Genomic DNA, 26080 nt, shown 5'->3' on the forward strand with positions numbered 1-26080 from the left:
GGATCCGGGGCCCGCTTGTGGGGCGCGAGCAAGTTTCAGGGGTGCAGTCAAGCATGGCCGACATTAGACTCTCTAGGGCCCAGTGCAGAAACTCAAAGCCCTGCAGCAAGGGACTGCAGCCCAGGGCTGAAGCCGAAGCCTGAACTTTGCACTACCCCCTGTGGTGTGGGGCTCTGGGAAATTGCCCTGCTTGCTACCCCTGGCTTTTATATGCATAAAAACAGGTGTTGCGGCATAGCTGGGCTATGGAGGGGTTTTTGCAGATGTGCAGGGGGAAGCCTCAGAAAGAAAAAGTTTGAGAACCCCTGATCTTTGGGACACATTCCCTTTGACTTGTGTTCACACCGCTCACCGCTCCAGCGCTTCACAATCTCATACTGTCCCAGCAGCCACTACAGTGCTACAAGGAAGAGTTCCCTGAGGAAAGTGTGTAATGTATTTTTAGTGCCTTTTAATGCAGTTTAGTCGCTGGGCACAAGGAGGAGGAGGAGCCAGCCCCATGTGATCAGGCTGCTCCACACAGATTGTCAGCAAGTGCTCCGCAGACCAGAGTTTGGGAACCCCTGCTCCAGGATTTGACTCCTTCTGCCTTCTTAGAGAGCTGTGCTGTTGCTCTTTCTCCCCACCCCCAGACTTTGTGATGTGGCCGATGCAAGAGACAGGTTGTTTTCAAGAGGGAGGCCTTGGTAGCCAAAGCGCAAACAGTAAACAAAGGGGGAGGAAAGGAAATCCCATGCTTCTTAGAGAGCACATCCGTCAGGAAAGACATTGTATGTTACCTTCCAGCCCTTCTGAGTGTGTGATAAACAAAGAGCTCTATTGTCTTTGTGGGAAATACTCTTCCGACCCCATCCAGCCAGGCTGAATGCACACAGGGTGCCCCAGAGAAGGTGAGGGAATGGCCTGAGAGGGGATATACCCTGACCCTCCCACTCAAACAGGCTTCAGAGCAGCAAGGTAGCCGTTTGACAGCTGGTGCTGCAGCATCAGGGCTGTAGCTGTACCTTCAGTATGTGGGGACACACTGAGAAGGGGGGAGGCTGCTTGGTGGATCTGCATATTTGCTCCTTTCTCAGTTCACCTTGTCTTCTGGGCTCTTGGGGACCTCTAAAGAGCAGAGCCTTGTGATGCACAGGGGAGTCAACAACAACCCACCCCCCCCGGCCCTTCCCCACACACACACCTCTTCCAGCAGAAATGAATCAGTATATGGGTCCTCCACTGCCAGTCTCCTTTCTACTCACCTGAGAGAACCAATACATTGGTTGTCTAGAACCAGACATAAGCCAAACTTTGGGACAGACTGATTCTTCAGCCTCCTGGTCATTTCAGCCCACTTTGCTCACCGTTTGTAACCTTCAGTTTCCTCTGGTGTGAGCTAAAAACATCTTTATCAATCTGCCCTCCTAACTTAAGGAATCACGTTATCAATTATGCTTCACCTTAGCTTTGTTCCTTGTTTGGGAAGGACAAGCTGGATAAACCTCCTCAAATGGACAGACAGTAACATAAGAACATAGGATTTTCCAGCCTAGATCAGACCCAAGTTCCAGCTAGCCCAATGGCTTGCTTCTGACATGGCTGACACCAGATGCTTCAGAGCGGGGGTTCTCAACCTTTTCCTTTCTGAGGCCCCTGCAACATGCGATAAAAACTCCACAGCTCACCAGTGCCCCTAACAACTGGTTTTCTGCATATAAAGCCAGGGCACCTGAATTCTGAACCAAAGCATTCCTGCTAGCTCTACACTTTCCAAAGGGAGTTGAGACCATGCTATCATCATCCTATCATGCCAGCCAGAAAAGCTGAGTCAGTGCAAAAGGAATCCTATGTGGTACAAAGCACTGCTTTCCCACTCTGGCTTATTTCTCCACAGCATCTCTAGAGGCATCGTGGCTAATTCAACCAGTATATGCGTCTGGGGACTGCCACGGCTGTGGAGAACATCGTCACTCAACCCATCATGGGCTATGTCTCTAAGCAGTCACTACATAGCCCTAATGGGCGTGGAAACCAAATTAACCTCTCTACCCAGCAAAGTCCATCCAGGTCAGGGCTCAGATGCATTGGCTTCCGCTGCTTGCACCACTGGACACTACTGCTGTGTGTGCTATGCTTCTCTGCATGCTGGTGGAGTTTTAATTCCTTGGACTGTCACTGGTAATAATAACATTTGTTCTAAAACCCAACTAATAGTTTTTAACAAGGAAACCCTAAGTTCCTAAGCCTAAGTGCAACTGTTCTCAAGCGTGAGTCATCAAAAGAACTGAACAGCAGGTATCTTTCATACTGTGATATTTGTGTGCTTTATTAAGACGACATTATGTGGCATGAAACTTTACAGTTTCCATGACCTGGCCACAAACTTTATTCTCTGTCTCTTTTTTTCCTTTCCCTCCGCCTCGCTGTAAAAACATTGCAGAGTAAGACTTTACATATCTCTGCATAAACTCTGATCATGAACTTTTGAACAATAGATGCTGTGCATATATTCTTTTTTAAGGGTCAGCGCCTTAGCTCCTTTAAATTAGTGTAGCTTAATTGACTTCAATTTACATCAGGTGAGGCTCTGGCCCTACGATTTACATTACAGTATACAGTGTGTGTTATGGGTAAGCAGCAGATCAATAAAGCCACAAATGATTAGATACTTCGGAGAAAAAAGACTATTCTATTTAATGTCATCATTAGGAACTAGAGTCTATATGAACTTACTGTGTCATGCATAAAATCAATACAGCACTATATCTGACAGGCAATTCAGCTCCATTTTTCACCAGATAAGTAACTTTAATATACATCCTCCTTCTTCTGCTTCTTCAAGGTTTTATTTCCATTCCTGTCATCATATGCATTTTTCCCTGTATTTTTTGCCATCGGAAACTGTTCTGAATTGTGGTCAGTGTCCCTGCTTTAGATGCTAAGGGAATTAACACAAATGCTTGGAAATCTTTCTGGTGGAGAACAAGATAACTGAATTCAGACAGAACTGGTTGCGACCAGCTCCAAGGTTAAGTGATAATGAATCACAGTTTAATGCACCAATGCTTAGCAAGACACTGACATGAGAAAGTGTTCCAAAGTTGGTAGGATGTTTGCAGTCTCCTGTTCTGCCATGATTTCGAATATAGATATGAAAGGAGACAATATGCTTCGTTAATTACAGGTCTGGATGCTCAGTCAACCCTGACACTATAGGATTTACATAGAGGGCCAGATCCTTACATGGCTCCATTGACTGCTCCTTGCCAATTATACCAGCTGAGAATCTGGCTCAGCATTCTTTGAAAACAAAGTTGCTGTGAGATTTTAAAATCAATCTGTAAATAACGTAAATGACACACTGAGGTATGAATTCTTATTTATACCTAAATGTTTCTCCTGTTTTCTAGTAAATTCAATGCAATCTAATAATTCACCCACAGGGTACAGATCATTCTAGCAGTGGAAAGGCTGCAGAGTGCTTGAAACCTTGGTTTAGACCACATAATTAGTTTGTTTTATATATTTGTTTTTAATGCCCATGTCCAGTGATCTAGGGGCCTAATCCACAGTCCTTTAAAGTCAAGGGTAAGAGTCCCTTTCATTTCAATGGGCTTTGGATCAGGCCCTAGCTACATGTACAAGAATTGCATTAAGGCTGTGATTTTTCAAAGGAACCCAGTACTGTTTGAAAATCCAGTTGAAAATAAATGGGAATTGGAAATCTATCATGCCTAACACCCTTAAGCGCCTTTGAAAATCCCAGCCTTCATATATATATATATATATATATATATATATATATATATATATATATATATATATATATATATATATATATATATACAAATGCATATAGCCCTTTCTCTTTCTTTTGCTGTTCATCGTTTGTCTGTCTGAGCAGGCACCAGCCTGACCAGAGCAATCTATATGTTGCAAGAAAAAAAAAAAGTTGGATCCCATCTTTTCTGGTACATTTTAGCCTTAACGAGCATGTTGCAGGGAGAGTGTAGCAGTGATGAGTCATTGCCCCACATCCATCCTCTCGCTGCCACTTGTCTTGAAAATAACTGTTTCCTTAACACAAGGACATCTGTACACCTAAATCTGCATTTATGGATGGCTTGTAAACAGGCCACACCCACAAACACTTTCACTTTCCACCCATTCCAGGCTTCCTTTTCCCCTTACTTTCCATAAACTGAGGGTGTATCATGGTTGCCAAGGGGGAAGAATTCGCTGTAGACCAGGACAGCAAGGCGTGCTATCAAATGGATCATTGAGCCAGTCCTGCTCCTGTTGTCTTCAATGGGCACAGCTGCTGGTCATAAATCCTGTGGGGGCCTGATGAATCCCTTAGCCCTACCAGCAGGACAATCAGGTTACTAGGAAATCTAGAAGGCCAGTTTCCTCATCCACTGTTGCATAGGGAGACTACTGCAGTCCTGGACTTGAATAATTCACCAAGAAATCTGCCAGCCAGTGTGGAAATAATTTAATACCTAAGGGCGCAGTTCATTTAAAATTAACTGGATCTCTGGGGAAGGATGTGGATTATTGCAGCTGAATAGAGCCCTTATTTATCAGATGGAAAAGGTTAATGTCATTTCCTTACTTTCTTGCCCACATCACCATTTATGGAGAGCAGAAGGTGCAGACAGCGTAAGAACATGTGCTTGATTGTTTAAATCACCAGAGCTGTTACTTTAATAAAAGAAAAAAAATTAACATTTCTCCTAGTTTCCCATGGGGGAATTATAGGCCTGGGAAAAAATAAAACACTGAAGGGAGGAAATGGGCTTGTGCAGCACCTGGACTTAGATTTGACATGTAAGAATATTGGGTTTTTTGCATTCCCATCTACTGTTCTTCCAAGGAGACCCAGGGTCAGACTAGCCTAATGTTCTTAGTTCATATTTACAAAGAAAGAGTACATTAAAAATGGGCACATTTGATTCCTTAAAAAAAGTTTAAAGACAGTGGAAGTAAGTTTTGCAAACAAAGCAGTTGTAATCCAGCTCCCTCTCTCCTGTAGTCTTAATAGCTATGAGCCTAAATATAAATATGAAAGTAATTCCATTTTCAGATACACTCTCTATGAATAGTGCCAGCTGTGGGTGTGGTTTCTATGGAACACTTCACTTCTCGACTCCTTTTCCTGTTTACATGGTGTCTGAGGTGCTCACAGTCCTTCCCCATTCCTTCTTGTCAATGACATCAGTTTGTAGGTCTTGGAGTTCCAGTCCTTTTCTCATCCAACTTCTCTTGATAGAGTCTTTCCGTCATATCCTCAGTCTTTCATGTTCTTTCTTGCTGTCTTCTTCCTCCCATGCTTCCTTTGCTGGTCATTCTTCTCCCATTCTTATCACATGCCCAGCTCACCTCAAACCTGCACTCTTCAGCCTACCTATCACTGAAAGTCCAAACTTCTTCTTACACCTCATTTCTTCCATGTGCATTCTGTCTACCATCTGCTTGGCTGCCATTCTCTCATTGCATTGTTTTCTACTACCTGTATCTTCCTTTCTTCCATCTCCCTAAGACCCACTCTTTCCAAAGCATAGAGCAGGGCAGAACAAACACATATGCAAGCACACTTCTCCTTTCAGTTTGTTACTTAATTATTAGTCCCACAATACTCCTGCTGCCATTTCACTGCCACCCCTGCATATTCAGTTCTTCTTTTCAGTTCTCCAGCTCTCTCTCAGAGGGCACTAAGTGTACTTCCCCAGTGCACAAATTCTTTCTTTGGATTTAACTTCTCTCATGGCACTTCAATCTCTTAGAATATGCATTAACTACTTATGCTAAGCAATCTGGTCCACTTTGTATTTAGCTGTGACACTTTAAATACCTTCCACAGACATGAAGAAGAGCTCTCTGTAGCTCAAAAGCTTGTCTCTTCTACCAACAGAGGTTGGCCCAATAAAAGATTTCACCTCACCCACCTTGTCCCTCTGTATGCACTTTTGAGTATCTCGTTATCATGATCTGCTTCCTCAACCTCTTTGAATAATTCTTTTGTTCTTTTTAATGTATCTTGTACATCAGACTTCCACCACCAGCTTGTTCTCCAAGAGCACCCCACGTTACTGCTCAGTGCTGGGCCGTGGGCAGCGGACATGGATCAGTTACCAAGTTGCAGTCAGGAGCTGAGTAGTGGAGTCAGGGATGAATTGGGATCAGGAGCTGGGGTCTAGGGTGTGCAGCAAGACAAGATCTGGAGTGCAAGCAAGCAGGTGGTCTGCATCATTGCTCAGACTTCTCCTTGTGAAAGCTTCCTGGGTTATATACCAGCACAGCCCAACCAGTGGGCTGCAACAGACCGCCACTCAGGCCCTGCTGGACGATACTTCCTGCAGTGCCTAGCTTCACAGGGACCCGCAGGAGGACCCTTGCCTGAGCTTCTGGTGGTGATGTAGACGCCTACCACCCTTGTAGTCCCAGGCCCTTCTCCTGCAGGGTCTTGCACTTGACCTGCCGCATGCTATTTCCACTGCCTTAATGAACCTTTCTATGGAAATAAGACTAGAATTGGTTAAGGGACTGGACTGGGACTGGTGTGAGCTGGGTTCAAACATTGGCTGAACCACAGTAGGACATTGAGCAAGCTCCCATTCTCTATTCCCCTGCTGTAAAATAGGAATAATAGCATAACTCTATCTCCAAGGTATTTTGTGAGGATACAATTAATTAATATTTCTGAGGTGCTCCTATATTACCGCGGGGGTCAGCAACCTTTGGCACACAGCCTGTCAGGGAAATCTGCTGGCGGGCCGGGCCGGTTTGTTTGCCTGCAGCATCCGCAGGTTTGGCCGATTGCAACTCCCATTGGCCAGGGTTCGCCGTTCCAGGCCAATGGGGGCTGCGGGAAGCGGCGGCCAGCACATCCCTCAGTCCTCACCGCTTCCCACAGCCCCCATTGGCCTGGAGCAGTGAACTTCAGCCAGTGGGAGCTGCAATCAGCCGAACCTGCCAATGCTGCAGGTAAACAAACCGGCCCGGCCCGCCAGCAGATTTCCCTGACAGGCTGCATGCCAAAGGTTGCCGATCCCTGTGTTACCGTAATGGGGATACTTAAATCCAGGTCTGATTGAAATCAGTAGAAAGACACCTAATGATTTATATGAGATATAGGTTGACCCCTTATTCATTTTACATAGCTTACCAAACAGTATTAATAGTTAATCTCTCTTAACATCAGATGGCTAAGAAGTTGAACAATAACTGCTTTAAAATATCTGCTTTAAAAAAACCCAGCATCTATGTTATACTTGAGTAAATTAATGTATGTATCTAAATACAGATGACAACTTTGTGGCTATCAAGTTGGCTTTATTCAGGGGATAAAGAAATGTGTCACAGCGTAATGAATTTACTCTTATTCTTTCTTGCCTGCAAAGCAACAGCTTTCTCAAACAACCAAGCAGCTAGATAGTACAACCATGTAAAGCTGACCTTGACTCTTTGTTATAAATACTCTGTAGACATAAAGCCACTCGTCAATTAAATGTTACTCTCCTGGGCTGGGACATTATATATGTTCATTGACATGGAATCCCTCTTAATTCACTTTGCTAACTCAGTATTCATTTGCATTAGCCTTGGAAAGACAATGGAATTGTTTGAATAAATTCAGCCACTATTGAGGATTTGGGTTTATTCTAGTAAATTGACACTGGAACCCTCCTCCCCACTTCCTGTAGTTCTGTATTTTATATCCTGTATCGCTCTATCAGCTGACACAGGTCAGTCTGGGTTTAGCACCTGCTCAGGAACAGTACATTAGAAACATTTAATTGTTGGGAAGAGAATTCAAATGTGATATCTGATAAACAGACAGAAGCCAACCCTGACAAACCCCATAGCCAACTCCTGGGGTCCCAAGAGGCATCAGTTCTCAGGGAGACATGGGGGAGATTTTCTTCAATGTGCCCAAGGGAGCTAAGGAGCACAAGTCATGTTGACTTTCCATGGGAGTTGTGCTCTGACATCTCCCCCGGCATCTTCCAGAGCTCACCAGTGCACAGAGGGGACTGCAGCTTCTACACTTCTTCAAGGACTTCAGTGTATGCTCCTTCTGCATCCAGTCAACTCCACTAACCAGAGAGTACTTGAGCAGAGACATGCTCTCCCCCTGCCCCCACGCACACCTTTTGAGTGATCCGTATTGTTGGGGGTGCTAGTCAGCAGGAGCCCTTAAACTCAGGAGGACCTATGCTTCCCTTCCCATACTCCCACACTAGGGTTAGCCACAATTTAGTTCTTTACACTGAGGTTATTATTTTGCATGGCTGAACATTCATAATAACAGCATTCTTCAGCACCTTTCATTCCAAAGCTTAGTCACAAACTTTACAATCTAAAATATAAACCACAAATGGAGTTCACTTTATCTGCTGCCTCTTTGGTGGAATGCGGCAGTTGTTTAACTGTATCCAATATCACCATTCAGCAGTTTAGGGTAGAAAGTTAGGCTGCTAATTAGATTGTAAGCAATCTGGGCTGGGGACCATGTCATTGCTACATGTTTGTACAGTTGTACAATGGGACCCCAATCCAGGATTGGTGCCCTTAAGCACTACTATAATATACATAATCAATAATAATTAATATGATAATAAATTAAACTGAGTGACAGGGACTGAGGTCAGCAGAATGCAGTTACCCAAGATGGACTTTGGACTGGGGGGACTGTTTTAACAACTTTTCTTTCAGAAAATTGCCTGGAAGCTTTATTGGCCACATGTGCTCAGGATATCAGTTTTGCATGTCATCTGAAAGACAGAGCTGAATGTCAGGATCGGTACGAATAGAGATGTATTCTGTTTTCATCCCTCTGGCGCCGTTTAATAGGCTGAATAGTCATTATTGTTTAACAAGCACAAAGTTCAGTTACTCTTATACTGGGCCTCATTAAGATAAAGAGAGGGACCTAAGTGTTGTGTTTGAGTGGGCGCTATCCATTCAGCACCACAAAAGCCCTGCGTGAGCAAAGACAAATAAAACACAGGATTGTTCAGAAAATGTAGGTCTCTTTTCAGCCTGGAGCAGTGTGACCTTGAAGATGAAACAACAAGCTGATAATAAGAAAATTCTGCAAGCATCTCATCCTAGTTAATGTCACTTATTGTTAGTTTTAAAACACACCTGCTTTAGCCTTAATCTTAAACACACAAGCAAAGTCCATTTTGTTAGGCTGTTTATTGCTTTGTGTTGTTCCTTCATCGTAATCAGGAGTATCTTATTCTTCTAAATCTGAGAAGAAGAAAAAACTTTTTCCAGATATAAGTTTTGTATGGTTTTGTACCTGAAAACAAATATGCTAGTGGGTCTTCTGATCTTCAATTAAACATCTTTAATCCTAGCAGCAAATGCAGCTTGCTGCAGAAATAAAATGGGGAAAATGTCCCAAATTATATTTTTTTATAGTGACATGGCCATACTAGCCATTTCTTTTGTCACTTGTGAAAGATCCTATGTAAAATAAAATAAAATCTTCTTCTTTTTCTTCATCCTGTTAATATTAGTTAAGAAATGTCTTTGTTATAAAAATGTTGATTATGTTTTCTCCCCTTTATCTAATGGGATTCACTGCAGACAGTGACTAAGTTGAACAAACTGTGTAGTTTGGGGACCCAGTCCTGCATTTGGGGCAAAACTCCTGTTGAAGTACATCAGGATTGGCACCTTAATTTCTTCTTAATATGTAGATAGCTGGAAAATGGACTTCTAACATTCAAAGGAGCTTCAGATTTTCCTGTTGAGTATCAAGTCAGCCGCCATTTCTATAGGTGTAATTTTTTGTGACAGCGAATAATTAGTTGATCCTGCTTTTTCGTGCCCACAGTTTATCACAGTAAGAAATATTAGAAGTTGCATATTCAGCTGTCTGTCTGTGCCCACAACAAATATGAGTATGATTATTTCCAGGAGCAAAATTTATCCTGCAAAAATGGAAGCCAGCTAAGGCCCAGTTGAAAATTAAGACCTAGATATAATTCTCATTTTCTCTGAATTTATTTTTATTTGGAATATATTCACATGTGGCCAGAAGGAAAACCCTGTCTAAAAGGCATGAAAAGGAATACAGTGTCTTATTTTAAAAAAGAATCCTAAATTCTAATGGAGAAGTTTATTTAAAGGACTGGATTTCTCCAGGTCTCCAATAGAGTTCCTTATTTTAATTTGGCAACTTCTGTGTCTTTGTGTTTGACAAAGTGCAGTATTATGCAGAGCAGAGTAAGATTTTTTTTTAATATATATAATCTCTACTTTAAAAACGTGGTTCTCTGAGCGTGTCAAAGGGGACAAAAGTTTTCCAGTCATACTCACACACACCCCTCTACAGGTTAAACATGATAGATAAAAACTAGTCGTGGAAAAGAGCCTGAGCTCCCTAAGGATAACGGAGCATAATTTTGGAGATCAAGATCATGTGATTCTGGAAAGCCATTATCATTCATCCCTGTGCCAGAATTTTGTACGCTGTAGATTAGAATGACTTTCAAAAAGCTTGTGATTTAATCTTATCTGCAGTTTGCTGCTTTGTGTGTTATTTACTTTATGTTTCAGAATATAAGAATAATATAAGGCTTTGTTTGCTTAGTGATGGAAATTGATTTGGGTTATCAAATGAAGTCTCATAAAAATGTATGGTGCCTCCTAATAAGTGCCTGCTACTCATGTTCAAAATATAAATACTATCTCCTTAAACAGGTGTTATCAAGCCAGGCCTGTGTGCTTGGCAGGGATCATTATTAAAAGGTAAATATATACAATTCACAAGACTAGATTGCAGAATACAGTTGAGTTGGCCCGTTCTAATCTGTGTTTGATTTTCCTATTTTCCATTGCTCCAGAGCTTTCGTAGACTTGCCAAGCTCTGACTGGTATGAAATGGTTTGATAAACTTCACTATCTGACATCTCAAGAGACCAATTCCTCTCAAGAAAACCAAAAGCTGATCCAACTCCTGTGGCACAATGAGAGTTGAATCAATTGCCAACAGAGGGGAGAATTTGCAAGGTCAATGGGATTTAACCCAGGGCTCATTGAAGCCCATCTTTTCATTGACTCCAATGAGTGCCCTTTGTTCCCTCTCCTGTCATCCTTGGGAGAAATGGACAACAAAGATATGTAAACTTAAGTGAATGGCGTATGTATTCTGCCAGGTCCTTCTCTCTCCACAGCTAGAGAGAGACTCCCTACCTTCTGGCTCAGCAGATCTTTTATAGGGCCCAGCCTGGCCCTGATTGGCTGCCTCCTGGCCTTTTCTGATTGGCTCTCAGCCCCAGCCCTCTCCACGGGCTGGCTTTTAACCCTTGTTGAGCCAGAGCAGGGTGACTGCCCCGCTACAGGGAGGTTTAAATAATCTCTCTTGCCCAAACCCTCTGCTGTTAAAAGTAGTGCCTGGTTGAGAGCTGCTTCACGGGGAGCCAGCTTTACCTTATTTCTCCCTTTGGTCCAAAAAATGCTGCTTGTGATGGAGAACCTCAACCCATCACTGATGCAGCCAACCCCTTGAAGGATGCAGGGACACCACACACAGTCCCTAGAAACCAGATGGGAGTGGGAGGACCAGGTCTCAAGTTCTCAGCCAAAGGTTTTGGGGTACCAGGCATAAGAAAGGGCATGTCAGAGCTCTGTCCCATAGGTTCCACAGACAGATGTCAAACCACTCAGTATGGACTTCTGAAGGCTATATGCTGGCTTGCTACCAGAATGCTTATTATCTGAACAGTTGAAATGCGAAATTATGAAAGATCATGGCAGAATTGGCATCCAGGGAATAAACCTTCGCCATCCAGGGGCTAACCTAGTGTGGAGGGCTTTAAACTAGGTTCACCGGGGGAAGGAGACCAAAGCCCTGAGGTAAGTGGGGACTTGGGATACCAGGAGGAAGCATGAGCAGGAGAGTGTGAGAAGGGAGGGCTCCTGCCTCATACTAAGAAAGCAGGACAAACAGTAAGTTATCTCAAGTGCCTATACACAAATGCAAGAAGCCTGGGAAACAAGCAGGGAGAACTGGAAGTCCTGGCACATCAACGAATTATGATGTGATTGGAATAACAGAGACTTGGTGGGATAACTCACATGACTGGAGTACTGTCATGGATGGATATAAACTGTTCAGGAAGGACAGGCAGGGCAGAAAAGGTGGGGGAGTTGCATTGTATGTAAGGGAGCAGTATGACTGCTCAGAGCTCCTCTATGAAACTGCAGAAAAACCTGAGAGTCTCTGGATTAAGTTTAGAAGTGTGAGCAAAAAGGGTGATGTCATGGTGGGAGTCTGCTATAGACCACCGGACCAGGGGGATGAGGTGGACGAGGCTTTCTTCCGGCAACTAACGGAAGTTACTAGATCACAGGCCCTGGTTCAATCACCCTGATATCTGCTGGGAGAGCAATATAGCAGTGCACAGACAATCCAGGAAGTTTTTGGAAAGTGTAGGGGATAATTTCCTGGTGCAAGTGCTGGAGGAACCAGCTAGCGGCAAAGCTCTTCTTGACCTGCTGCTCACAAACCGGGAAGAATTAGTAGGGGAAGCAAAAGTGGATGGGAACCTGGGGGGCAGTGACCATGAGATGGTCGAGTTCAGGATCCTGACACAAAGAAAAAAGGAGAGCAGCAGAATACGGACCCTGGACTTCAGAAAAGCAGACTTTGACTCCCTCAGGGAACTGATGGACAGGATCCCCTGGGAGAATAACATGAGGGGGAAAGGAGGCCAGGAGAGCTGGCTGTATTTTAAAGAATCCTTATTGAGGTTACAGGGACAAACCATCCCGATGTGTAGAAAGAATAGTAAATATGGCAGACGACCAGCTTGGCTTAACAGTGAAATCCTTGCTGATCTTAAACACAAAAAAGAAGCTTACAAGAAGTGGAAGATTGGACAAATGACCAGGGAAGAGTACAAAAATATTGCTTGGGCATGCAGGAGTGAAATCAGGAAGGCCAAATCACACCTGGAGTTGCAGCTAGCAAGAAATGTTAAGAGTAACAAGAAGGGTTTCTTCAGGTATGTTAGCAACAAGAAGAAAGTCAAGGAATGTGTGGGCCCCTTACTGAATGAGGGAGGCAACCTAGTGACACAGGATGTGGAAAAAGCTAATGTACTCAATGCTTTTTTTGCCTCTGTCTTCATGAACAAGGTCAGCTCCCAGACTACTGCACTGGGCAGCACAGCATGGGGAAGAGGTGACCAGCCCTCTGTGGAGAAAGAAGTGGTTCGGGACTATTTAGAAAAGCTGGACGAGCACAAGTCCATGGGACTGGATGCGCTGTATCCGAGAGTGCTAAAGGAATTGGCGGCTGTGATTGCAGAGCCATTGGCCATTATCTTTGAAAACTCGTGGCGAACGGGGGAGGTCCCAGACGACTGGAAAAAGGCTAATGTAGTGCCCATCTTTAAAAAAGGGAAGAAGGAGGATCTGGGGAACTACAGGCCAGTCAGCCTCACCTCAGTCCCTGGAAAAATCATGGAGCAGGTCCTCAAGGAATCAATTCTGGAGCACTTAGAGGAGAGGAAAGTGATCAGGAACAGTCAGCATGGATTCACCAAGGGCAAGTCATGCCTGACTAATCTAATTGCCTTCTATGACAAGATAACTGGCTCTGTGGATGAGGGGAAAGCAGTGGACGTGTTGTTTCTTGACTTTAGCAAAGCCTTTGACATGGTCTCCCACAGTATTCTTGCCAGCAAGTTAAAGAAGTATGGGCTGGATGAATGGACTATGAGGTGGATAGAAAGCTGGCTAGATTGTCAGGCTCAATGGGTAGTGATCAATGGCTCCATGTCTAGCTGGCAGCCGGTATCAAGTGGAGTGCCTCAAGGGTCAGTCCTGGGGCTGGTTTTGTTCAATATCTTCATTAATGATCTGGAGGATGGTGTGGATTACACCCTCAGCAAGTTTGCAGATGACACTAAATTGGGAGGAGCAGTAGATACGCTGGAGGGTAGGGATAGGATACAGAGGGACCTAGAAAAGTTAGAGGATTGGGCCAAAAGAAATCTGATGAGGTTCAACAAGGACAAGTGCAGAGTCCTGTACTTAGGACAGAAGAATCCCGTGCACCGCTACAGACTAGGGACCGAATGGCTAGGCAGCAGTTCTGCAGAAAAGGACCTAGGGGTTACAGTGGATGAGAAACTTGGATATGAATCAACAGTGTGCCCTTGTTGCCAAGAAGGCCAGTGGCATTTTGGGATGTATAAGTAGGGGCATTGCCAGCAGATCGAGGGATGTGATTGTTCCCCTCTGTTCGACATTGGTGAGGCCTCATCTGGAGTACTGTGCCCCGTTTTGGGCCCCACACTACAAGAAGGATGTGGAAAAATTGGAGAACGTCCAGAGGAAGGCAACAAAAATGATTAAGGGACTGGAACACATGATTTATGAGGAGAGGCTGAGGGAACTGGGATTGTTTAGTCTGTGGAAGAGAAGAATGAGGGGGGATTTGATAGCTGCTTTCAACTACCTGAAAGGGGATTCCAAAGAGAATGGATCTAGACTGTCCTCAGTAGTAGCAGATGACAGAACGAGGAGAAATGGTCTCAAGTTGCAGTGGGGGAGGTTTAGGTTGGCTATTAGGAAAAACTTTTTCACTAGGAGGGTGGTGAAACACTGGAATGCGTTATCTAGGGAGGTGGTGGAATCTCCTTCCTTAGAGGTTTTTAAGGTCAGGCTTGACAAAGCCCTGGCTGGGATGATTTAGTTGGGGATTGGTCCTGCTTTGAGCAGGGGGTTGGACTAGATGACCTCCTAAGGTCCCTTCCAACCCTGATATTCTATGATTCTATGATCCTTTCCATGAAATAAGTCAATGGGTTCCATTATGATGCCAGTCAATCACCCTAGTTACACCCACTTCTTTTGGAGGGAGGTGGGAAAGATATGGCAATTTACTGCCATATTCTTGGGAGACCCTCGTGAATTAAGTGTTTTGGGGATCTGTTACATTAAATGAATGGTTTATGTATTATTGTTGTCCTGAATTTTATGTAACCTTTCAAGGGGGGAGATGAGACAGATGTGAGACCTGAGGGGTCAAAGGACAGTATTGAACAATGTGCCAGACAAGAATGGACTTTGGGAACAAAAAGTGTTAAGTGGTTTTCTTGGGGAAGATCTATGGGGAGGTAAATGCAAATTCCCCACCTCCAGTTATACAAAAACCCAGCCTTTTGAAACTACACCCAGAGGAGAGAGCCATTGTCTGCTGATCACTTGTTATGTGAGGCCAAGATCAAAGGCCCAAGCTGCATAGAAGAAAGACTGAACTATTCATGGTTGTTCTGATTCTGAATTTGACACAGTTATGAACTGGTAACCACAGGGAGAACCCAGTTGTGGGTTATGAATGATTGATAGCTACTGGGCCCCAAGGTTGGAGCTGAGTGACCCCTGGTAAGCTTTTTAGCATGTGTGTAGGTTCTTTTGCTCCTTGTTTTCTCTGTAATGCTTTCACCTTAAGAATGAGAGTGCTTTCAGCTGGAACATTGTGATGAACAATGAAAACATTTTGCAAAATTGTTAGTGCAATAGTTTTTGAACCCAGCTGTAGAGAGTCACAGCCCAATGACTTCACTACAAGATCATTCTTCCCGCTGTCTCTAGCAAAATGTACCAGCAAGAAGTGCTCACCCACCCCTTTTATGTAATAAAACTAAAACAGCTCTGTAAAATGCAGGGCCACATATGGTCCCAGGAATAATGATTAAGATGAAAAATCCTCATTGACCAGACAAAGCAGCACTGAGCAGCTTTATCCAGAGGATGCCGTATGCCAACTCCTTATGCCCCTAATAAATCTGCATGTGATCATGTGCTATAAATCCTTAAGCATATTGTAGAAACTGGATAAATCCTCTTTTCATTTAAAAAAATGAAAATGAATATAATTCTATTTATTTTAACATCAATAGATTTCCTGTAAAAGAAACCCTGACATTTTGGAGTGGTATTATTTTATTTTAATATTTCACCCTGCAAAATGCTATTATCCAATGGAATTATGGGCTGCAGAGCATGTGAGATGTGAGACACTTGACACATGTAAAGAAGGAGTTGTTTAATTTTCTCCTCCTATTAGTCAAATGAATGCCAATGAGCCACGATGAATTAATGGTGCTGGAGAATGTCACCTTCCATGCTTGTGGTTTTAACGCTGTGTGAATTCCACTTCTTCAGCAGCAATATAAAAGGCCACGCATTAAGGGAGCTATTAGCCAGGATGGGCAGGGATGGTGTCCCCAGCCTCTGTTTGCCAGAAGCTGGGAATGGGCGACAGGGGCTGGATCACTCAACGATTCCCTGTTCTGTTCATTCCCTCTGGGGCACCTGGCCCTGGGCACTGTCGGAAGACGGGACCCTGGGCTGGATGGACCTTTGGTCTGACCCCGTCGGGCCGTTCTTATTGTCCATACTATGGCACCCACTGGTAACACTGAGCTGGGGCTTGCACCAGTGGGAATGCTTTTCTAAAATTCCCTAATGTACACAGGGCCTACGAGCACAAAGCGTTAATTGTTCCTCACAAACCTAGTACAGTCCAGGCAGCAGCAGTGCAAAATTCCCCACAATGCCCTTCTGTTGTCTCTCCACTGACCCGGAGGAATGACACGCTTAAGGGTCAGGATGGAAATTCAAGTTCTGAATAACCCCTCCGTTCCTTGGCGTTCTGCTGCGCCGTCCGTCCAGCAAATCATGTGGAACAGGTGTGACGTCCCATTGTCTGTGTGTATTTTAGTAGCTAGGCCTCCCTGCTTAACGTTCAGCACATGCTCACGTGCTTTGTTGAACTGCCAGATTGCACAAAAACACCAGGAAATAGACTGACTCGTCTCAAATATCAAGCACCTGACAAATAATAAGGCACTTTAGCCTGTACAGCCCTAGGGTATGTTTGAATAGATGGAAAGTTCCTTATCCTTTTGCCAAGTCTCACACTCTTCCAGAGAACCTGTTCTGATTTTGTAACCTCTCGGCGGATTGCAACATCTGAGTTCAGCTACTTTACAACAGGTGCCATTTTGTTGGTCGCAACTCTGCAATTGTCTTTATACTTATTTCGTGAACAGACTAGGAACAAGCTAAATCCGTGAGCTTCTTGAAAATTAATAAAAAGAAAAGGAGTACTTGTGGCACCTTAGAGACTAACCAATTTATCTGAGATGAAGTGAGCTGTAGCTCACGAAAGCTCATGCTCAAATAAATTGGTTAGTCTCTAAGGTGCCACAAGTACTCCTTTTCTTTTTGCGAATACAGACTAACACGGCTGCTACTCTGAAACTTGAAAATTAATGTCATTCCACATTTACTTTTCTCCTTCTTATGGGCCAGATTCAGACTTCTTCCTTCGCTTGGGCCAGATTCTCTCTCCTATCAGATCATGCTTCCTACCCCGAAGTACTCCCGTTCATTTCAATGCTATTCAGTGTAGGAGTCTCAGAATCCTGCCAACAGCTGTTATTCACCATAGCAACTGCACATTACCCTCTCCCCAGGATCATGACAATTCTTCCTGCTAACTAAACTACAAGCACCGATCAGAGCAGGGACTGGCATGAAATCCCATTCCTCACTGCGTAGGCTGCATTCCTTTGCATTGATCAGGGCAATTTTCTGTCCAGCCCAAACTAGATCCTGGACTTTGTCACAGTGGTACTTTCCGTCTTGCAAGCACAGAAAAACAGGTCAGTGCACCTAGGATGGCTGAGGGTGAATGAGACCAGAATGAGCTCACGAAAGCTCATACTCAAATAAATTGGTTAGTCTCTAAGGTGCCACAAGTCCTCCTTTTCTTTTTGCGAATACAGACTAACACGGCTGCTACTCTGAAACCTGAGACCAGAGTGATTTTTCTCTCCCCGCCCCCACCAATGGTAACATTTTTTATGTTTACAGGAGCGAGATATGCATAAATAGCTCCTAAACTGTAATTTATAATTTGCCTCCAAGGCATGTGAAAATGGTGAAACTTCATGGCTCTGGATGCTTATTGCAATGTGTCACTCTTATATTATATAATGCGCTTGTGAACCTTTGCTTACCATATTCTCAAAGCAACTAAAAATTACTAGTCGTTATTTATATATTTACATTACTGTAGCACTTCGGAGTCACAATCATGGCCTAGGACTCCATTGTGCCAGATACTGTACAAACAGAACAAAAGGACTGTCTCTGCCCTCTGGTTTTGATTCCTAGGAATGTAGGAACTTAGTCCCTATCCTGATGAGATAAGGTCAGACCAATAATCTATCTCTTCTGTGTGTGGATAGGGCTTAGCAAGGTGCGGGTGCCGCTGTCATATCAATAAATCATAATAATAATCTTCCCACCAGCAGAGCCCAATAGTTTAAGAAAAAGGTAACTCCATAATCCAGCACATTCCTGAGTGTACAATGTTAGACTTGGGGGTGGGGAGAGGGGAGATTTCTTCCTCACCCCTATTTGAAGGCTGTGTAAATCAGGAATGAGAGACTGTCTAATGGTAAGAATTAGAGGCTGAGTTCTGTTCTTAACTTGCCCCTGACTGGCTGTGTGAATTTGTCCCAGTCATTTGATGCTGCCCCTGTGCCTCAGTTTCCCCATCCATAAAATCCATTACTTACCCCATTCAACCAATAGTACTACTCATGGAGTAAATTGCTATGCAATGTGAGTCAGAGTGGAAGAATCTGGTTCTTCCTCAATTAATATTAATTAGTTGTTTTCAAACAACTTTATGGTAATATCATTATTATAAATAATGCACCAGATCTTATCTAATATTTACAATAGATTCTAGAGACAATTGAATAGACAATGCCTCCATTATACCTTTAATTTCTTTTAAAATTGCCTTCAATTAAAACTTAACAAAACAAAACTCCAGCCCTTTAGTTATTACCTGAATTACCTTTGTGCACTTAATTTTGGCAAAGATCCCTCTGAATCCTTCCCCACTTTAAACCCCGTCAACGAACATAAAGGCAGAGCTCAGCATGTGAGCCCTCTTAGCCAGGCACTCACTCTGAGCTGCTCTATACCATACACACTGACAATACAAAGCGAATGCCTGTACTGCGCCAAAAATCAAGCTCATAGCTGCATTGGGTTAGAATGGCATTCTAGCCCTTTGTATATTGCGCAGATGAATCAACAGCTGGCTTCCCTCACAAAGAACCTTCTTCCCACATCTACAAAGACATAGAAGGGAATAAAATGCAAGGACACAATCATCTGGAGAGAGTAGAATAATTAGGCTATACTGAGCTTTTCAAAGGGGCTGATGAAACCCTTAGACCTTAATACAACAGAAACAATAAAGCTATCTCTTTGAACGGGGAGATCTGTTAAGGCAATAGTGCAAAAGAGAGAGAGAGGAAGATACAGGGTATCCAGTCTGGTGAACAGGGAAATGGAGGCAGGAGAAATCTGTGCATATGTGTGTGTGAAATCTAGATTAGGATTTTCCATAGATCATAAGCAAGAAGAAACCACTGTGATGATCTAGTCTGACCTTTGAAGAGTTCATTGTCACTACTCACTTTAAATCCTAATATGATATAAATGGAATTAGTATGAAAACAGTTTGGTCTATTCAGTGACCTGCTTTAAAAACATGTAAGCAGCCAAAGGACTTCCAGTGTGATGCTACCACAAATAGGGCTGGGTGGAAGTGGGGTTTTCCCATCCCGTGAGAATATTTGACCTTTTGAAATTGTTCCCATTCCAAATTCTGATGAAAAGTTTTAATCTTGAAAATTTTCATTAACCAAAGGAGTGGAGCGGGGTGTGTGTGGGGGGGGGGGTGAAACAATTCAGAAGAATCAGTATCTTTTGTTTCAATAATTTTTAAATGCTTCATTCCATTTCAAACCTTTTCCTTTAAAATTTTCTAGTGTAAATTTACTAAAATTTTGAAAGAAAAAGTCATTTCAACTAAAAAAAAATTGGTTTGAAAAGTTTCAATTTTGTCAAAACACCCTGTTTAACTTTTTCAAACCAGAAAGTTTCAGTTGTTTGAGTCAAGTGTTTTGCGATCAGTTTTGGTTTCAATGAATCAGCATTTTCAGAAAAAAAAATTGTCAGAAAATTCCCAGCTCTAGCCACACAATCTCAAGGACAAAAATTCACAACTCTGAGCTGCATTTCTTGCTGTCACTTTTGCTTTGCAAGTGAGATCTTTCTGACAACGTCATGGCATGACTTAAAGGTATATGGGTCAACTGGCCCAAAAGGTAGAAAATATCATCAGAGCAACATAAAATTTTCTTTCATTCTGAAACCCTAGTTGGATGTTCTCCTGTTTCTACCTGACACAATATTGATACAATTTTCTACATGCTCTGCTACCCTGCTAGAAAAAGCCAACATGGAAACTTGAAGCATCTCTCCCATTGATAGAAACGATAGGAATATAAAACATAAAGCACCTTACCTTTGATCATTCTTCCATAAGCAAGTTATATGAAGTACCCCTGTGGTATCTGTGTGTTTGCAGTTGTGCAACTGTAAAGAAAAAAAAACCCACGCTGGTTAAAAGGAAAGGCGAAAGCCACAAACTCCAAAGATTCAAGTTAAACATTTACCCCAGTTTGCTGCTACACTCGAACCCTGAGGATCTACTTAACTAGCTGCTGGCATCTCGAGAAACAGGTGACAGCCACTCAGCAACATGCCTGGCTACTTCCCTGTCTGCTCTTCAAACACAGGCTACAGAATGCTAAGGTCACCGAAGCACAACATTTAGATTTCCTGCTTGAGAAATACCATTCACAATAGAAGTGATATTTCAAATGTTTACAGGCAGGGTCAGTTGGCAAATACCTGCTGAAATGTTACTATAGGACTAAGGGACTTAAAGTTCCTATGTTGTCTTTTTTACAGTCTTTTGTTCCTAAGGTCAGGTGGAATTTCCATTGTGTACAAGAATGTGTACTAACCTTCTTTCAGACAGGCAGGTTACATATTACATGGTGTTACATGTGGATCGGTACAAGTTAGAGGTGTGCAAAATGCGTCAAGAGAAGATCAAAAAGAGGCCCCTTTACCCCCTCCTCTCCACACACACACACAGAACAACTTTGGTTCACTTTGGGACCTTTTCTAAACATTTAAAATGTTTGCTGGATTTTTGCTTTCACCACCTCTGCATTCAAGTTGCAGCTGACAAAGTTACTGTCCCGGTGCTGTGACCTTGTCTCCCCAATTCTTGAATTCCTTCACTAGCTTCAACTTTCCACAGTCTTTGCAGCCAAGCTCCTCATCCTGCCCACCACGGCTCTGCAAAATTCCATCTTCCCCTATATCCCCAATCTCATCTCTAAATACACACTGACCTGCCTACAACCCAAGCACACTAGACTCTGGATCTCTCCCTTTTCCCCCTACTCCTGACTTCGCAGCATCTTTCACATCACCCTCCCTGATTACATTAGCTTCCCAATTAAAGCCGCCGCTCGACCTGTTTCCTCCTTCCAAAAGCCCCTTGACGCAGCCACGCTAGAGTGGCCACATTCCACTCTGTGTTCACTTTGTTACACATCACTCTGCACAGTGCTGACTTAGACTGTATGCTGCCTCCATGCAGCCTATACCTTACTAGTGCAAGATTCACTTAATAGTGCTAAATAAATAAGTACATTAAACGAAAATGAAAGAAAGCTGGGAAAGGACACAGAAGGGCTAGCAAGGTTCATCACAGCAGAGGGATGCGGGTGATCCTATGGCAGGTGAGCTCAGAGGACAGTGGAGGGTAGTTAGAAGTCAAAGCCAAAATTTCAGAATTAGATGTTTAAAATTATGTCCCAAAATCCATATTTAGGCCCCTAACTCAGTGATCTGATTTTGGATGGTGCCGAACTCGCACATCTCTTATTGACTTCAACACCTCTGCAAACCAGGTCACGTATTTTGAACCATACATGGATTTAGACAGCTGAGTTTGAAAACTGTGGTCTCAGTCCCTTAATTACAAGATCCAGCCCATGTTCTAAATGAATAGCACCCCAGAGGCAGCTGGAGCAGCAGAAAATACTAAACTTTGAGGCAACCCAAAAGCAACACCCCAGAAGCAATAAGAGTCAATATAGTTACAGGCGTTACTTCCCTCTTCTCTAGTTCTCAGGGCCAGATTTACAGAAGTATTGAGTTACCTAAAGGTGAAGATAGACACCTAGTGGGATTTTCAAAAATGCCTAGGCAGGTTAAGTGCCTACTTTCCACTGAAAGTCCCTTATGACTTTTCCTAGAGAGTTAGCATGGGCAGCAGTAGCTCCCAGGGCTGAGAGTCCAGGACAATTCTCTATGTGTTTTTGGAGCACTCTGAAAAGCTTGGTGGATTTATGAAAAGCTCCCTCTTACCCCTTCCTCCTAGCCACTGCAGATGAGTATCCAAAGACATACAACTTGTTTGAGGTCTCCTGTACATAAACGGTTGCTTGGACTGTGTCTCCTCATACTAACAAAAGGGGTTCATGGAACTAGTGACAGATGTTAACCTGACCAATGTTCAGAATACAGAAAAGCAGACTGTTTTTCCTTCTGATAAAAACTCTGGGCTCAAGCATTGCACACCAGAAGATATGGCACTGTACTAGGACTCAGTAGACCTGAATTCTATTCCCAACATTACCACTGATCTGATCTTTCTTCTCTCACTCTTTATCTGTGTTGTCTATTTAGACCATAAACTCTCTGAAGCAAGGACTGTCTCTCACTATGTGTTTGTACATCACCTAACACAACTGCACCCCAATCTCAGCTGGGGCCTATGGGGTATTCAACAATACAAAACAGTAATAATAATTGTACTTGTGAATAAAGTTTGGAAAAGAAGTCCTAAGTCTCTCTATTCCACTTCCCACATACACACACACAAAAAAAATCTACAAATATTATTTCTTTTGCCAGTGGAAATCTAATCCTACCTTGGTTAGCATAACAAAGAGAACAGGAAGCACAGGGAAGGAATATTTCATTCCTGGGACGACTTTGATTTTTTTTCTTCTTCTCTATCAGGTCATTTTAAACTCTAGATGTTTCCAGTTAGTCTATGCATAGTCTTGTTTTGTCTACTATAGTCAAGTGTTATTTAACTTCCTTCTCACTGATGAAAAACTTGACTACGCTTAGACTTTGCCATTGTGTAAGTCGGAACCTGAGAACTTTAGGAGTCCTACAGGGACTACAGCTGAAACCCAGAGGCCTCACCAGTGGAAACCAATCCTTGCTTTGCTTTAACAAAGATGAAATACAGTTGTATTCTGCATAATGCTAAACTAATACTTTAATCAACTTTTATTGCAGCCGCCACTTTTTATCACTTAGCGTTAGTGCCTTGTTTCAGCTTTCCAACATATGGAGGAGGTTTTTTTTCCATTATACAATTTGATTTATATGCATCTAAAGAATACTAGGCTCAAAACACATTAATGTCTGTTTAATATTTGGGGCTATAAAGGAATGTGTTGGCCCTTATTTCAGGCCCTCATGGAACGTAAGACTCTGTCTCATGTGGGCAGGCTTTTGACGTTAAAACAAGTAATAATTAAAATATGCATGGCCTACAAAGGCTTTAATTACTGCGTATTGCCGGGTGCTTCTCACTGGCAACATCATGCCTGTAGGAAAGATGAGTTTGCACCACTACAAAGCTTGGGCTGACAACACATGCAAGATAAAAAGGAAAACAAAATCATCTTGAAGTAGGGAAAATAGAATTCCATTCTCCTGCAGATGAATGGCCCCATCTCACTAACTGGAGCTTCAGCAGCATTTAAATGAAGCAAGATGGATGCTTGTGCTATTGGCCATTTGTCTGGCCTCCTTCACCCCTCTCCAACTGCCAATTGTTGTCTGGTCTGTGCCTTACTCTCCTTGACCTTTATGCCCTCTTTCAGCTTTCCCTCCCTTTTCGGCCCCTTCTTTTTCCATCCATCACCTCCCTTTCATTCCCCTCCCGCTTCTCTTTCCAGCCTAGCATGTTCTTAAGGAGAAATCCTATCCAATTTAATAGGGATGAACCAGTGGTGTGCTAAAGAAATGTCAGAGAAATAGAAATGTATGAATTATTCTAGACATTCAAACACTTTAATAGAGAGTGGGATCTTTTCTACTGGGTTTTTCAATTTCTCCCATAGAATTCTATAGCAGGGCTATAATCTTCCATTAAATGCTAAAGGATGGTTCATAAAACCAGTGAAAAAGTACACATTCTCCATTAGCTTCTATTCTATCTACCTTAGGTACATATATGGCCCCAATTACCATAGTGTATAAGAGGCCCATAACTTTAATGTATTTATCCTCACAGCACTGCTGTGAGGCCTTGTCTATATTGATAGTGGAGTGAAGGATATGTGTAGCTACATGCCACAGTGAAACGCAATCTATGTTCAGATTGCGGAGGGGTGGCTACAAGCGGCAGCGAAAGGCTCTGACAGGGGAGAGGCAGCGGAGAAAGACATTGGCAGTTCCTCACTACCAGAGCCTTTCCACACTGTCAGAGGCTCTCCGTGTGGCAGTGGAGACATGGGAGGTACTGCTTGGGTATGCAGAAGGCCATGTATATATCCTGAGGTTCTGGCATGTTTTACCCTACTCACCTAAGCAGTGCCTCACCGTCTACACTGCTATTTATACCTGATCTGGTTGGGGGGGGGGGTGCACTCTGCGTACTCTACACACTGCTGTAAGTGTTAACAGAGCTATTATCTCTGATTTACAGGTGGGAAACTGAAGTGAAGAGAGACAAATCGAGTTGCCCAAGGTCACACAGGAAGGCATAGAATCATAGAATCATAGAATATCAGGGTTGGAAGGGACCCCAGAAGGTCATCTAGTCCAACCCCCTGCTCGAAGCAGGACCAATTCCCAGTTAAATCATCCCAGCCAGGGCTTTGTCAAGCCTGACCTTAAAAACCTCTAAGGAAGGAGATTCTACCACCTCCCTAGGTAACGCATTCCAGTGTTTCACCACCCTCTTAGTGAAAAAGTTTTTCCTAATATCCAATCTAAACCTCCCCCACTGCAGGGGCAGAGCAGGGAATTGATGCCAATCTCCTGGGCCTCAGGCTAGCCCCCTAACCATTGGGCCACTCTTCCACTCTATTAGAGCATCCCACAAAGTCTCCTTCACTATTTGTCTCTTATTAACTCATCCCCTTTCTGCTGTTCCCCTTGCCCCAATTAAGGCTCCAATTTAACAAGTGTAACCTTAAGACTATGAATAGTCCTATTGACTTCAACGAGATGACCCCTGCTTAAATTTAGGCACGTGCTTCAGTGCTTTACTGAATCAGTCCCTCCCTGCTCTAAAAATGAAACAAAACAAAATACAAAACAGTGATGTTAATTCTATCGATTTTTAAATGCACTCATACACAAATCCCACTCTCAAGGCATTTGCTGATTTCATGAGTCCAAATCCTCAGCTTGTGTAAATCAGTGGCGTTCCATTGACCCTCCCACCCCCAGGGCCGTACACCAATTATTCACAGCAGCTGAGGGTCTAGCCTATGTATTTGTATCATCTATGTACTCAGTAGTCCACTTGCCCACTACATTGCTATGCCATGCTTTTCCATATTTATTTATTGCTGCATTTATTTATATATAGGCCCCAGTCCTTCAGATACTTAATCCTGGTCACTGTGGACACTATCACGAGCAGTCTGATTGATTTTGAGAGGACTGCTACTCGTGGTAGAAGGCACTGTCATGCCCAGATGTTCAAAAGTATTTAGGCACTTAACTCCCATTTAAATCAATAGGTTGGCAAATAAATAGTGCTAATAAATAATGAGTTTCCTCCTGAGCTTTTGATTTGAGATGTTACCCACTTACAGAACTATCATCGCTCTATGTGGGATCAGGAAGGAATTTTACCCCAGGTCAGACTGGTGGTGACCTTCTGCAGTTTTTTGCCTTCCTCTGCTATTTGTGGGTGCAGGTCACTTGCCAGATTTATCTGGGTAGATCTCACTTAATCATTTCTGTGCCATTACAGGGGCCTAGGTCACCAGTGCACTTCAGTCCCTTCTATTGTCTGCCGATGGCACGTTAACAGTCTAGTCTCCTGTAGGCTGTAATACTTTGGTCT

The 26080-nt window shown here is 43.2% G+C and overlaps 1 protein-coding gene across 2 annotated transcripts in view; it reads right to left on the minus strand.

Annotated features, from left to right (window-relative positions):
* KCNJ16 (potassium inwardly rectifying channel subfamily J member 16) overlaps positions 1-20680 on the minus strand; it is a 48644-nt gene extending 27964 nt beyond the window's left edge. For both annotated transcript variants that reach the window (XM_073310719.2, XM_073310720.2), the window contains exons 1-2: positions 20568-20680; positions 20417-20487 (exon numbers count right to left, since the gene is read on the minus strand). The gene's annotated coding sequence lies outside the window, so the exon portion shown is untranslated. The remainder of the gene's footprint in view (positions 1-20416; positions 20488-20567) is intronic.
* Between the last annotated feature and the right edge of the window lie 5400 nt (positions 20681-26080).

The sequence above is a fragment of the Lepidochelys kempii genome, chromosome 14 (genome assembly GCF_965140285.1).
Source record: "Lepidochelys kempii isolate rLepKem1 chromosome 14, rLepKem1.hap1, whole genome shotgun sequence".
Lineage (NCBI taxonomy): Eukaryota > Metazoa > Chordata > Testudines > Cheloniidae > Lepidochelys > Lepidochelys kempii.